Genomic DNA, 14388 nt, shown 5'->3' with positions numbered 1-14388 from the left:
CGCCGCTCTAGCCCGGCCGTGACAAACCACGTGTGCGGCGAAGTAGGAGGAGCCATAGCAGACGACGCTCAGCCGGGCTCTGCCTCTGGCTGTGATAGACCCTATGCAAAATGCGCCCTGCCATCTCACGTCGACTCCGGTAACTAGGTCCGCCATTTTGGTACGGTCGTTTGAAACCGAAACCAATTAGCAAAACATAGAAGGCGGGCATTGACCGCTCTTGGTGATGGACTTTAATGCCGGAGCATTGCTTCGTGCCGCGGTGCACGCGATGCGGAAATACCGGTCCAAATGGAGAAAAGGTACGTGAAGTTCCACGCTTTTAAACGAACTTTCTGACGCGAACTATGCCAGCGCGAGCAACCTTTGTGACACGCTGGGCGCGGTGCGCTGGGAGCGAATATTTGTCGTTGGTTCACTAAGCGCGGGATTCCGTAGTCGCTGTCCGGATGAAAACTACAGCTGCGTTGGAGTTCTGTGGTCCAGCCTTTGTATTCGAAATGAAGCCTGAGCGTGCGCCACCTATTCATGCGACTGACAGCGGCGCTCGACCGGGAAAACAGTACCACACGTTGCCAAAATTAGGCTGTTTCTTTACTCCTCGCTGTGGCTCTGCGCCCGCTTCATTTCATTGTTAAATGGTGCCGCTTAGCCCCTACACGAGCCTTTATCTTACCTAGGGCTATAAACAAACTTTTCTTGCCGCACTGCGCCGTCACGGCGCGGTTGAAAATTTCCTCTGTGGCGGGCGCGCACGGTATGGGAGTGTGTTGTTGGTTTCTTTTACGTTGCATTTAGCCGCGTGTCGTTGCAGAAGTGGCGTACACTGTTTTATGATGATCTAACGGTGGAAAATTCGAGCTTTTGCACATGGTTCCTGATTTACCGGGCTGAAAGGTTTGTTGTTACGTCAAGTTAACTTGGTGCCCATTGTCATTTCAGTCACGATGTATTTACTGTCGAATATTTTACGACTAAAATACACACTCACTCCTCTAGTTTGTCACATGCTGCATGCATGCCTCCGACGTAATGATAGTGGCCATTGATGTAGGTAGCTGAGACAATTTTCAAGTTTTATTAAAACAAAAACAAAAACAAAAAACGGCCAGAGTTGCATCAGGCCGCCGCGCATCAGCTTGAGTGCTTTTGCATTTTTTGTATCCACAGTGAAAATCCCAGTAAATTAAACTACTTTGCTGATTTATAGCGCGTACAGTATAGCAAACTGTGGATATAAATGAAACAAAGGGAAGCATTCGCGCACCCCTGCATGCCGCGGTCTAGTAAACACGACGTTGCCCAGCCTCTGCGTGCTCGCGAGATGACCACGGCGAAATGTGGCATGAATGATTGCTGGTAGCTCATAGGTGACCCTTCAGGTGCCATGCCAGTCCTTGTTTCTGTCACTGTGGGGGGTGAGGCCAGCACAACTGAGGCAAGAAACCCATTCCCAAGGCTACCAAGTTTTGTCCGAAGCGCCTGCACGGCACTTTGTTGCTGCTCGCATTGCTACTGTACTCGACGTGCATCGAACAGACGCATTGGCAAGGAAAGGGAGGGGCCATTTTCTCGCGGGCTTCTCCAGTCAATGTCTTGGACAGCCGCTGGCTTAATGCCCTGCTGTCTCGGACGTCCCCACTGTTGTGGCAGCTCAGTGCACGCAAGCTGCGGTGGCGCCTATTAAAACCTTCGGCTTGCAAGAGGGCGAGTAGGTGCACATCAGCCAGGATGTGACTCCATGCTCCACTGCAACCCGCCGGGCAATCGCACGCTGCCTCACAATCGCCCCACTGTCCGACTCAAACGTGAGGCACACAACTTAGGGCCGGCCACTTTTCTTCTGGGAGCGAAAGCAGCTGCCGAGCACATGGATGAGGCCCAACCGGCAAGAACAGAGAGAGTAACAGTAAATAGCACTCAGGGAAGAACAGGACTAGTCCGATACAGTTTATGGTAAAGGGACAGAGCAGAAAGAAGTGGCCGCAATGAACAGACTCAAAATGATCAGATTTTGTGTCTTTCTTAACACTGTTGCAAGGGCAATAATCTACACCTCAAACAGCAATGATGTCAAAATTGTTTGTCAAGTTCGAGCGTGCAAGTATCTCTGCATGCTTTGTTAATGCATTTTCAAGAGAAGGAAGTTTAACATTTAAAAACCTCGCCGTGGGTAATCATACCAGTACCCGCATAATCGTGTTCGTCATAACTTAAGCAAGCAATAATATGATTATCTGGAACTCACTTCCAGAACATTTCGAGATAAACAGGTAAACATTCGGGCTATACCGATGACCCATCGAATTAAAAAAAAATTCCCGCATTTCCCCGAGGGGAAGAATGTGAAAGTGCGAATGCACGAGTTGAATTTGCGCGGTTCGGTAATGTTCGCGAAAGAGAGATCACACACACACACACACAACTACAAAGAAAGAAAGATGCATTTATTCACAGACACCTATTTGTGTTGTCGTTGTACTTGATTGCTAGAGCGGATCTCAGCTTTGAAATTTCGTGTCAGTACTCCTTTAAGCGGGTGCATTAGCCCTTCTCACGCCCGATTCTTGGCCAATCCCCCACGTGGGTATGTGCCATGTCAGCGGCCAGGCAGCGCGCACCCATCTCCCCCCGTTGCCAAGGAAGACGAGGAGATTCCTGGCCAATCCCCCACGTGGGTATGTGCCATGTCAGCGGCCAGGCAGCGCGCGCCCATCTCCCCCCGTTGCCAAGGAAGACGAGGAGCGCGCGCACCCGCAGCTGTTGCTATGCGGACGGCGGCGGACGCTTCAGGCTCGCTTAAGAAGTGCATTCGCACTTAAAATCTTCTAGTTCAGTGAGTTCGACCAAACGAGGTTTTACTGTATTATCTATTCGTGCACACCAAAAACACGCGCTTTAGAAACAACAACAACCACCCCACCGCCAAAAAAGGAGAAGAAAGACACACAAACAGATTTTTGCGGTAGAACATGCGCAATAAATAATGAAAACACACACAAAAAAGAAAATTCAAGGCGTATGTACGTGCGCTTTTGTAGTTGACTTCGCCGCAAAGCGCGATTGCTTTGCGGCAAACGCACGGGCGGACGACCGTCACGGAAAACGGCCGCAACCTTTCCGTAAACATCTTCGCCGAAAATCATCCCGTAAATTCGATGTACAGCATTTGAAAATACTTAATCCACCCACTAGCGGTACGGTATGGCGATTGTCTCTTTCCTCTTTCAGGTTTACTGCAACAGGGTCGCCGCTACGCATTTGCATGGTAAACAACGGTGAAAAATGTGCTATACAAATGCTCATACCGGTTAACTCGCGTCAAGTAAAAAAATCACGCCATATCCACGGAATGAATGATGATAAGTGGGGCGAAGCTCGAGAGGGGGAGATCATCGGTAACCGTAACTCTCCCGTGAAAGTTCGCCCATTACATCATTAAGAAAGACGTAAGACTGTGTGCGTGCATTGTTCAAATCAACTTTTATTTTCGGAGTCAATGCTCCCAGGTCCAGACCTGGTGAAAGACCCCGCGCCATCGAGGACTACCCCGCACCTCCACCACAATTTGTCACGTAGGATGGGACACAGCGTTAAAGAAATAACTTTTATTTAGGGCTAACTTGTGCCCGAACAAGACGAGAGGAAACGAGCAAAGGTCCTTGCGTTTCGTTCGACCTCTTCCAGGGCAACAGATACTTCAGTGTCTAGGGTACACACCCCAGCAGCCTATTTTACGTCTGGAACGTCTCAGCCCACGCACGGCCAACCTACTCAAAGTTGCACCCATACCAAGACACATGCATTGCCAACGAAACAAGGTCAGAAGGAGCATTCGAGCCAAATACCTCGATAAACGAGCAGCTGCGGACCAATTCAACAACCACGTATACACAGATGCAGCAGTAACAGACACAGCAGCAAGCATAGCGTATGCTGACCTCAAAGGAAAATTGGAGTACCAGCAGTGCATCCCCCTTATGAAACCCATCTGGGCTGAACTCACCGCCATCGCCACCGCCATTGACCACACATCCAGCCCCACGAAGCACACGTACATATACACTGACTCAAAAAGCGCCTGTCACCAACTTCTAAGCATGGAACTGCCACAAGCGATAGCTACGGCCATCAACAACAGCATCAAGGGATCCGTAACAGTGTACTGGATACCTGGGCACGAAGGAATGGCAGGCAACGAAAAAGCTAATCAGCTGGCCCGAGAAGCCGCAGCCCGGGCTCCTGCCAACTTCGAACCAACTCAAACGCTCATGGTCCCAACAGTACCTAAATTGAAGGACTACTCCACGGGAAGGAGGGAACTGCCACAGCTCTCTGACACGCTCAAAAGACACCAAGCAACCCTAATAAGACAAGCTCAAACGGACACCTTGGACACTCCAGTTAGACTACACAAGATATGGGGAGATCCTGACACACCACCCCCTACTTGCTCTACCTGTAACGTCATACTCGACCAAGATCACATACTCTGGAACTGCACAACCATACACAACACTACAAACACACCCAACAAAGGATGGTTGACCGCAACAAGCACCACCGAAGAGCAAAGGCAACTGGCGGCGTACATCAGGCAGCGGCTTGAAGACGTCACCAGAGGTTCTCTGGAATGTGAGGACTAAACAGGCCCGCGTGCATATTTTTAATAAAAGCTTTTCTCTCTCTCTCTCCGAGAACGACTGCCTGCGTTCGTGGCGTGATCTCTTGCGTGATCTCCCCCTCGCAGTGCACGTGCGCTCGCGCCTCCGTTGGCGAACACAGACAAGCTCGCGCTCCCGGTGCCGAGTTTGCGCTGCCGGTTGCAGCCGGTTCTTCTGCGTGCAACGCGGCCCACTTTGCGACATCTCCGAAAGCATGCGGCGGTCACGTACCACGAGACACAAGGGATGGACAGACCCATGACTTAAAAGGAGCTTTGCCCCTAAAACAAAGAAGGATTTACTTACTGCGAGTCGCACGTGTTTGTCCGCACCGATGAAGGCGAGCAATGCGCCTCGGTGGGTAGGCGGCATGCCCTGCTCCGCTGCCGCTCGGGTGGGTCTTTGGCGTGGCACCCCGAGTGGTATGAGTCTTCAGACACAGTCGGCAGCGCAGACAAGTCCTTCGTCCACAATCCGCGGTCGGGAGCCGGAAAACGCCGTCCAATTTGAGCCATACCGCATTACCGTCACCTACTCTTCCACAGTAAACAATACGAGACTTCCCGATCGGCGCCCGTACCAATATGGCCGACGGTCTCGTTTACATCAGTGTTGCTAGATCACCAAGCAATTTCGCATAAGGTCTATTGCGCTTGCGCCGCAATCGCGTGGCGCCCGCGTGGTGGTCCGAGAAGCGCGGCCACGCGAGCCGTGTTCTCTGTATCAGTGGCCGCGACTGTACATCTGTCTGTCTGGCCGATGTATATTTTCCTGAAATTTTAGATGCGACTGCATCTCATTCACTCGCCTTGTCCCTCCATACGGCGTTGTTGTTGTCCGTCCACACCCCTCCCCCATTCTCCTCGCCGCGCGAGCTGCGCTCCCCGCCGTTCACCCCCTCTCCTCTCCGATAGCGAACACTCTCTCGCGAGGGGCATTGGATCGGATTCGATTGGGTTGGCTGGATTGGCTTGGATTGGATTGGATTGGATTAAAGTGGATTGTGTTGGATTGTGTTGCGTCATAGCCGCGCCACGTTGCGTCATAGCCGCGGTCGTTCCAGAACAGGCCAAAGAAATAAATAATACATCATACGCGTTCCTCACACGTTTCACGCAATCAGAGAATCAACCCAACGGAAACACCAAGTGAACCCCCAAGATGCGTCGCATCTCCACAGGGTTCCCCTCGCGGGAAGGTGGGGTAATTTTTTGCAAGATAAACTCAGCCTGTTAGTCTGCGCTTTTTGGTGCCTTCATTCCGTTCATAACGTCCTTGTTTGCATTTTATCCCATCATGTAAAAGAGCCAGACTAGCCCACATATCTTGATTTATTTGTCAGTGCTATTTCAACATTTAAAAGCCAATTCCTAGTATGCCAATGGGTGACGGTGCTGCACGCGATCCTGCATGTCGTTTCATTCGCGCAAAAATACCGCAATCTATGCAGAATAACGTCAAATGGCAAGCTCCATGGGTACAGTGGAAATGTGGGGTGAAAACTTGTAGCGACTAAGGGAATTGTTCGCCGCTATAGGTGAATGTTGGAGTAGGCGAAGTGTGACGCTTACGTTGATTGACTGAAGTGGCATCACTGGTGATTTTCAATACACTCCAGTTTGCTTTTGCAGAAGTGATCAGGTAATGCTAGAATTCAAGCGTTCCACATCGCAGCAAATGATAATGTAGCGCAGTCTGAATGCGTTAGATTATCGGTTGTGTCTGTCAGTGGGCTGGCTTTCCGCTGTAGCAACGTTGGGGCACCAAGATCGTTCCGCTTGTGTGTGCGAAGGTTGGGATACGTTGTCGGATTTCGTAGGATTGTCAAACTTTGAAGAATACACTCTATGGAAACGTAGTATATGGCGGGGCTCCTCTTGGGGGCTATTCCCCAATCATAACACCGCCGTCCCGTTTATTTATTTTTTGTTGCACCACGTGCATCCAAAACCAACAAGGCCAACTTGCGTATAACTCTGGCTTTACGGTATAAGTAAAAAAAATCGCCCCAATCCACCCCGTGAATGTGGTTGGAAAGCAAAGCTGTAAACGGCACCCATAACGACTGCCCATGAGACATCACTTAAATTCACTCACATCGCTCTACAAATAGTAAAACCAAAGAAAACTGAAATGCACTTAACCACACCATTTATTACTTCAAAGAGATGTTCTTGGTAAGGTTAAATCAATGCATGATGCATGAACGGTGTTTGGTTGAGTTGTATTGGTGTAGCACAAGAGTGGAAATTTTTTTTTATAAAATTAAAGCTCCAACCCGGTGTTAGACGATCTGACTTCTCCGTCTCTGCGCCGCGGACGGAGGCGACGAGATTTGCGGCAGAGAAGGAGGAGCAGGAGGAAGAAATACGTCTGTTCAGATTTCTGAACGGCCCAGATTGCAGCCCTGGGGAGTGGTTCCTTCTTCTGTGGGGCCCATATGCAGTCCCCGCGGCCTGTGTTCTGTCCACCCGCTGAAGCTGGGTAGGTAGAGAGGGCCTAGATAGCGGCATCTCCCAATGCTCTTGTTGGGTAGTTGACGGAAAGAGAGGAGGGTGCTCAGGGCTAAAGTCGCACACCCCGATTACGGGCGAGTGTACCTACTTCTGAGCAAAATTTACATTCAGCGTCGTAGCGATTCGGATGCATTAAGTGAAGACGCGTAGGCTGTGGGAAGGAGCCCGGATTGTATCAGCCGTAGGGTAGTTTTTGTTCTCTGGAAAGGTCAGGGTAAGGCGAAGGTACGGTCTGTCTCAGAAGGCGACAATGCTTGGTTATCTCCCTGAACGTGAAAAGCGGGTGACTGTCCTCGTGCGGCTCCGTAGCACGGGAGGTAAAAGCGCAGGCTTGTTGGGTGGGCGTATTTGTTGCCCTCCATTGAAGCGTGAGGGGGTGTCCAGATGAGCTGAATGGAACCGTTTGGGGAGTGGTTTTTTAGCACGCGCAGTGCAGGTGAGGACACCCAACCCGACTGGTAATTTCAGTAGGCTCGCTGGGAATCGGTGACTACCCTCCGAACCCCTGGTTGAGTGAGAGCCAGGGTGATGGCTGCCTCTTCTGCTGCCGTCGTTTCTTGGCTCCTAAGCGAGGTTCTTGGGTCCTAAGCGAGGTACACGCAAGGAGGTTGGGTCTGGAAGTAGTCACGATGATGGCGTATTGCTGCCCTCGATGTTTGGAGGCGTCTGTGTAGATAACTGCATGATCCCCACGAGGGTGTTGTTTAGCGCTTGAGCTCGTGCTTTTCGGTGACCCTCGTCATGTGAGGGGTTCATATTTCTAAGCAAAGGGAGCATCTTTAGTTTTAGCCGCCAAGAGTCATGAAGTACGTCAAGCGGAGTGACATTCTGGGCTGCCCAGCCAATCTGGTGAAGCTGCTGAAGCATGCGGTTACCCACCGCAGTTCTGAGTCGCACCTTCTGGTTACAAAGATGGCCTTCTATCGGCTCTTCCACCGTGTTGTGGAACCCCGTGCTAAGCAGCCTCTGTGTGGACGCACTCATGAGAAGACTAATGCCCTGCTCGACCGCCTTTCTAATCATTATATAAAGCACCTCTATGTCTTCCTTGTTGAGAAGAAGACAGGGGGTTGACGTAAGTGACTCTCGAGAGGACAAAAGCTTCAATTATTCGAAAGGTACCGGATTCCTTTAGGCCTCGCTTCTTGGTGGCAACTGGCCTGACCATGTGTATGATTTGATTAATGCTGTTTTTGAGGCGCTGCAAGGAGACGGTCCCTTGGTGTTGGCCTCGAGATGTAGGCCCAGGATGTTGATGCTGAGGCTTCGAGTGATGACCTGGCCATCAAGGAGTATTTGAATGTATTCCTTGATTTGACGTGAGGGCATACGAAAAGGAGCTGTGATTTTTTACGTGAACACTGGAGGCCACAGAATTTAGCACATCGGCGTACTAGAAGTGAGATGCCATGCATTGGTTTAAGCTTTCTTTAGTTTTTGTAACTCTTAGCACATGAGCAAGATGCGCACAGGGCCGATAGACGGGCGTGAGTGGTCGCGTGACGCTTTGACGTGGCATCCAGCGAGAACGCAGGGGGTAAACCCGTAGATTTGCTTGGTGAGTACACCACTTGTCTTCCCCGTCTTCGCGTGGGCTCGTAGCTAAATCGGTAAGACACCGGGCTCTCGCTTTGTTAGTCTATTTGTTCCAGGTTCGATACCCGGCAGTTCCAGTAAATTCTTTTATTTGTTCGCTGGAGTTTTCTGGTGACACCAACGGTCGCGAAAGAACTCTTGGGGGGTAGAGGTAAAAAGCTTTGCTTTAAAAAAAATTATTCGCAGTACGAGTGCACAATTACTGCATCTAAATCGAGGAGAAGCTAACAGTTACGCAGAACAACGTAAAAGAATAACAGCTTATGGAGAACGAAAAAAGAAGAGCAACGAAGGAGTTACCGCTGCGAGTGGTGCAACATTAACCGAGCTGATGGAGAGAAAACAAACGATAGGACTTCAACGGGAGATAGCAGGTATACCCTAGAGCTAACGATGTAGGAAAAGTATGCGACACACAGGCTGTCGCACCGGAGCAGGTAGTATAGCGAATGAAAAGGCAGAGCCCGTGTTCGACATTAAAACAGACAAGTTTATTAGGTATAAACTCGTTGAAACAGTAAGACGCAGGAAAGGTACAGCATCTGGGACATTAAATTATAAACAGTTCAGTCACATATTACGTGGCAGTACCCGACAGCCATTTCTTATTTCCAGTTGCCGTCACACGCACTGGTAACAACCATCGTCGGGGTCACACAGCCAGTACACGACTGCGAGTCACGGACGTACAAGTAGTAGTACCAGTAGCTGGTCGAAAAGAGTGGTCTAATAAACGGCGAGCCCAATTCGCTGTACAGGCATCGGTCGCAAGGCGCGCACAGCAGCGTTGACATCATAGAGCTAACGGGGCTGGACGGCCGGGAACGTACACGCGTCCTTAACACAGGAGGAGGACCGCAGAATTCCAGGCCACAGTGAAGTAGCCACGCTCACTAAACCCAAACACTTGGAGCGTCTGGGCAAACATGAGCGGTGGCCAGCAGCTGCGGTCGATTCGGCGACTTGGAGAAATGCAAAGCGACCAACGCCGGCGTCTCGCACCTTCTGCGTCGGTCCTTGAGGTTCACGTCCATTGCAGGGTTATTTACGCAGCCGTGCTAGGCGAAGCAGCCTGGGCGTGCTGGCTGGTACTCGCAGGCAATCAAGACGGTGGGTGTCGCTCCGCTCAGGTCAGCTAGCGACGAATATACGGCAGCCCGTGGCCTTCGCTTGCTAGATGGCGGATGGGGGACAGGCGACACTAGAGGCGGACGGCCTTGCAGACTTGCTGGCGCACGTAGCCTGCAGCATCTGCAATGTTGGAAGACGAGGAAGGTGGAATGACATTCAAGCTAAAATTGCCGCTCATAGCGCAAGAATTACCGCTAATACAGAAAAGCGTTAGCCAGTATTCCCACTCCTGTAGGCCTATAGCCAGCTTAAAAATACAGTCGGGCAATTGTAAAGCTGGCCACAAGAAATAAGCCTGCCTACCTATTGCCTTCGGAGAGCCAAGAATGCAAGACGCCACGCCGTTCAGCACTTGCACGGTTAGCTGATGGCACGCTAGTAAAGCCTCCCGAATATCGATACGGATTTATATGCAGCCTTCAACAGCTGCCGTTGGGGCGTGCCAACGCATGCGCTCTTGAAATGTGTTCCCGAAATGTGCTCTTGTTTGATTCGGCTGCGTTTATCGGTCTATAGTGACAAACAAGACGTATAAAAAATGCACGCTTTTATTTTTCACGAGCACAGTGATAACGTGGAATGCACAGTGCGTTGTGTCGGTTAGATATCAAAGACGGAGTTGTCACGAATTTTGTTCGTCATCAGCACGTACGCGGTTCGGCTGATATATAATGGTTGATAGGAGGCGACGACTGGAGAAGCAACATATAAGGCGCAGGAAGTGGCACAGTGTTCAAGAATAGAAAGTAAAATGTGGTCTTCTTTCCGGAATAACAGAATATCAGAAGGGCCCCTCGACTGCACAAATTGCCGGCAATTCGCCCAAGTTTTTTTGCGTAAGCACAACGTTAGCAATCAGTGACGTGCTGCACCTATAGCTATGGCGACATGCAGTGTAATTTGACGAGTCACTCATAAATATCGCAATGAAGGTATCAAATATCGCGCAAGAAAGATAAAAACACTTGGCATGAAAATAAAAATTAAGACGGTAGCTGAGGCTGACAAGAAAAACACATTTCTGGGGGTCAAATTTGGCGCCAACACCACAAGGCGATCCAGTAACGTTGATCCAAAAGCGAGCGAAAGGGGGATGTCGAGCTAAAGAACATCACACATTTTTTTTACCGTATCTATTTATTTCTTTCAATCGCTTTTAGTAACATAGCTGGGCTCTCTGCTTCAATGCAAGCTTTGTTGCGTTATCACCTTCCCTGCTGCCATCTCCGCCACGCCATCGCCTGCTGCTATGTTACAAGTTTATGGCGTTATCACAGGAAAAGACGGCCGCGACCATCGCTTCTATGACACTTAAGAGCAGCGAAGCGCTACGCCTGATAACCGCGGAGCGCACCGATGTCGCCGATTAACTCATTCGTCAAGCTCGATTTCAATCAGCGCTGTAATGAACCAAAGAGTCACTTTTCTTTGTTATTGTTCTCTTGAGTTCGATCATCTGACCCAACAGCTTACTAGGACGAGTGTGGACAAATGCCATGCATTGGATTCTCTTTGTCATGGAGAGGTTTGTACTGCCCTCTTCTGTTGCGGTTACGCCAAACAAATAATTATTTTATTGCCAAACATAAAAGCAAAATACTGCACGTTATTTATATGCTCCATGATCGCTGACTTGGAAGCAGTTGAAACTATAATTTGTTTCGGTAGGAAACATGCTTTAAACAGCGCGCATGAGAAACTGCGCCTGCTGCAAATTCCCGCCCATTTCGCGGCGCCGTAAGCCGGGGCAATTTTTTGCCCCATTTTGCTTGTATTTCGCGACAAAAACAGCCGCCATTTTCAAGCTGTTACGTAGCATTACGTCACTTTTATGCAAGCTGAAGTTGCCAATGCATGACGTAATCGTTCCCGCCAACAGTACCTCACACGCAGGCAGTGACAGACGCCAAAGTTTACGGAAAACGTCCCGACGGCGTCTCTTTTCACCCCTGTCCAGAGTTACTTGATATACGAGTTGCGAAACTCCCCATAGGCCTCATGCATCAAAAAGTGGCCCTACGATTGGTCCACTGGTTTGGATCTTGTTTAACAGTTGCGCCATATTTTGGTGACAAAATAAACTCTACAACTTGCTTTGCCGCTCGACGACCTGGGCGAAAAAAGGTATTTGAGTGCTTACGTAAATTTATTATGCCAAAGGAGCCCAATGTGTTCAAGTACGCAAGTGTTTTATATACAGTAGAATCTCGATAAACGGAAATCGCTTAAACGGAATTGCCGCTTAAACGGAACAGTTGCCTGGAATTTGGTTGGTTTTGTATTCAGATAACGTAAAAAAACTCTCGGCAATCGGAACTAAAATTTCCGCATCACCGTGTAAACGGAACCAGAAATGGAACTTCTTGTGAAATCCACTGGCATGAGAATCAGCTTTTAAATGCGGAGCATTTCTTAGGCTCGCGATGTCACTCGTCGATGTTGTCGGCGCCGTCCACACACTCACTGCGCATGCGCGTCGCGTCGAGGCGCAGGTGCGCGTCTCTCCCCCGTACCCCCCTCGCTTTCAACAACAGGTGCGGCGGTGCGGGAGGAGCGCGTGTACCCCGTGCGCTCCTTCGCTCTCAACAACAGCTGCGGCGGTGCGGGGGGAGAGCGTCTGTGCGCGCATGCGTCGTAGCTACCCGTGCGCTGCGTCGCGCTCAACACTAACGGCGGCAGGGCGTGTACACGTTATAACGGCGTGGTGGGTGCGTGGAAAGTTCGCGCGCTTGTGTACGGAAGTGTGCGCATGTGCGTCTCTCCCCCGTACTCCTCTCCCTCGAACGCGGACGGTGTGTATACACCATTTTCCTTGCTAGAGGTGGGCGCCGCCATTTGCTTTTTCTGACCAGACGCTAGCGCCGTCTATGAAGCGACCGCCGAAACCTCCGCGCTGGGCTGTTAAGTGCGCCGTTCTTTGCGTGCGTCTGCTCGGTATCCGTGCATTACCGAGTGAACCGTAGTGGTTTGGCGTTAAGTTAGCGGTTGCAGTGCTTGTGTGTGTGTGTTCTGTATTGTTTTCATCATCTGCGGACGGATTTTAGGTCCTAATTTGCTGCCAGAGCGGGAAATTCCGACCCCGGCTGTTGCGAGCAGCAGTAGCAGTGTGGTGGTGGTGCCGGTGGTGCTCCGCAGTTCCGAGATGCAAACGTACCGGCATGGCACCGACTGAAATGGAAATCGATATCGGGGAAATACGTGTTTTCAATGCCACCGTGCTTGTTATGTTCACCGATTAGTCATGTTTACGGAAGCGCGGACGTCGAATGCGGAGCGCGCACAGCATATGTGGGTCACGGTGATCCGTGCTCGCGATGGACTTTCGACGAGGCGATTGCTATGCTGATTACATTGCAATGCAATATAATCTCTCTTAACTAGACTTATGACGGTTACTGACGAAACGAAATTAGCGGAGCACACCGCGCCGAGCGATGTTAGCAGCCCAGCGCGCACGGGCAACACTGGTCGGCCGCCGAGAGAACTGGTTTGAGAATATTTTCCTCCTTTCCCGGCTGCTTATGGAAAATGGTGTATATAAGCGGCGGAGCGCGCGTTCGGAATTCAGTCAAGGGGGTCTTTGCTTGGTTTCGCTTGACTTGACGCTTTGCTTGACGGTACCAAGCAATAGACAGACTTTAACTTTACACTCCTTGCCTTCGCTTCTCCTTCATTCAATAAATAAGAATAATAAAGACGAAATAACAATTAAGCATTCACAAACCATACCCAATTACGCAACATTCACGCGATACCCCCACCACTCTGCGACGCATTTACTCGAGCTCCCCCCGTGGGAAGATGCGGGCGGGTTTTTTTACGGTTCCGGCTGTTTCGTTCTTGTTTTTTTTTTCTTCCTAAGCTAAGGAAGGGTGCTAAGCGAGGATGAGATCGCCGGCCCAGTTACTGAGTCGGGTTGACGAATGTTGGTGGGCGAGAGGATCGCGCTCTGGGACAGCCTTGCTGGCGATGTTGTAGCGCTGCGCCTGCTCGGTGATGCCTCGGATGAAAAAATGGCTTTCAAGCAGCGCAAACCACACAGGAGGGTCTTTCTCGTAAAACTCCTGTAGTCCCGGAAGCGTGAGGTTGGGCGGCTGGACGGATGAGCTTGGGAATCCAGACCGGCGCGGTAAAGCCATGGCTGACGTGCCCTAGAGCGTGATCGCAACGCTGACGTAGCGTTGGTGGTACCGCTGAGACCGTTGCCGTGAACGCCTTGAACTCCGGTGCGGTCTCGTTTTACGAGTCACCAATTATGAAGGGGGCGTGAGAAGAGGTCCCGCCTTCATTTATTGAGGAGGACCGAGCGAAGAGTAGAAGGCGAACAGCGCCGGAGACGAGCGAGCCATGGCGCCGGTGGTGGTCCTGTGTGGCAGAGAGTGCGAGCGCAGTGCTGTCGACTCGGTGTCTCGATCCCAACTGCCGGCCGCGTGACTCGTGCCTCGTGGCTCGCGGCTCATGACGATCTGCAGTCACGAGGT

General features: G+C 50.7%; 1 long non-coding RNA gene across 1 annotated transcript; it reads right to left on the bottom strand.

Annotated features, from left to right (window-relative positions):
- Positions 1 to 9245: 9245 nt before the first annotated feature.
- On the bottom strand, positions 9246 to 10368 carry LOC144144367 (uncharacterized). Its single transcript, XR_013317230.1, has 2 exons — positions 10211 to 10368; positions 9246 to 10027 (listed from the first exon to the last, which is right to left on the bottom strand). It is a non-coding gene; the product is annotated as an uncharacterized LOC144144367 (long non-coding RNA).
- Between the last annotated feature and the right edge of the window lie 4020 nt (positions 10369 to 14388).

The sequence above is a fragment of the Haemaphysalis longicornis genome, unplaced genomic scaffold, assembly GCF_048455015.1.
Source record: "Haemaphysalis longicornis isolate Haplotype H1 unplaced genomic scaffold, Haemaphysalis longicornis Haplotype H1 scaffold_7, whole genome shotgun sequence".
In the NCBI taxonomy this organism is placed as follows: Eukaryota; Metazoa; Arthropoda; class Arachnida; order Ixodida; family Ixodidae; genus Haemaphysalis; species Haemaphysalis longicornis.
This window is presented reverse-complemented; position numbering and strand designations above follow the sequence as displayed.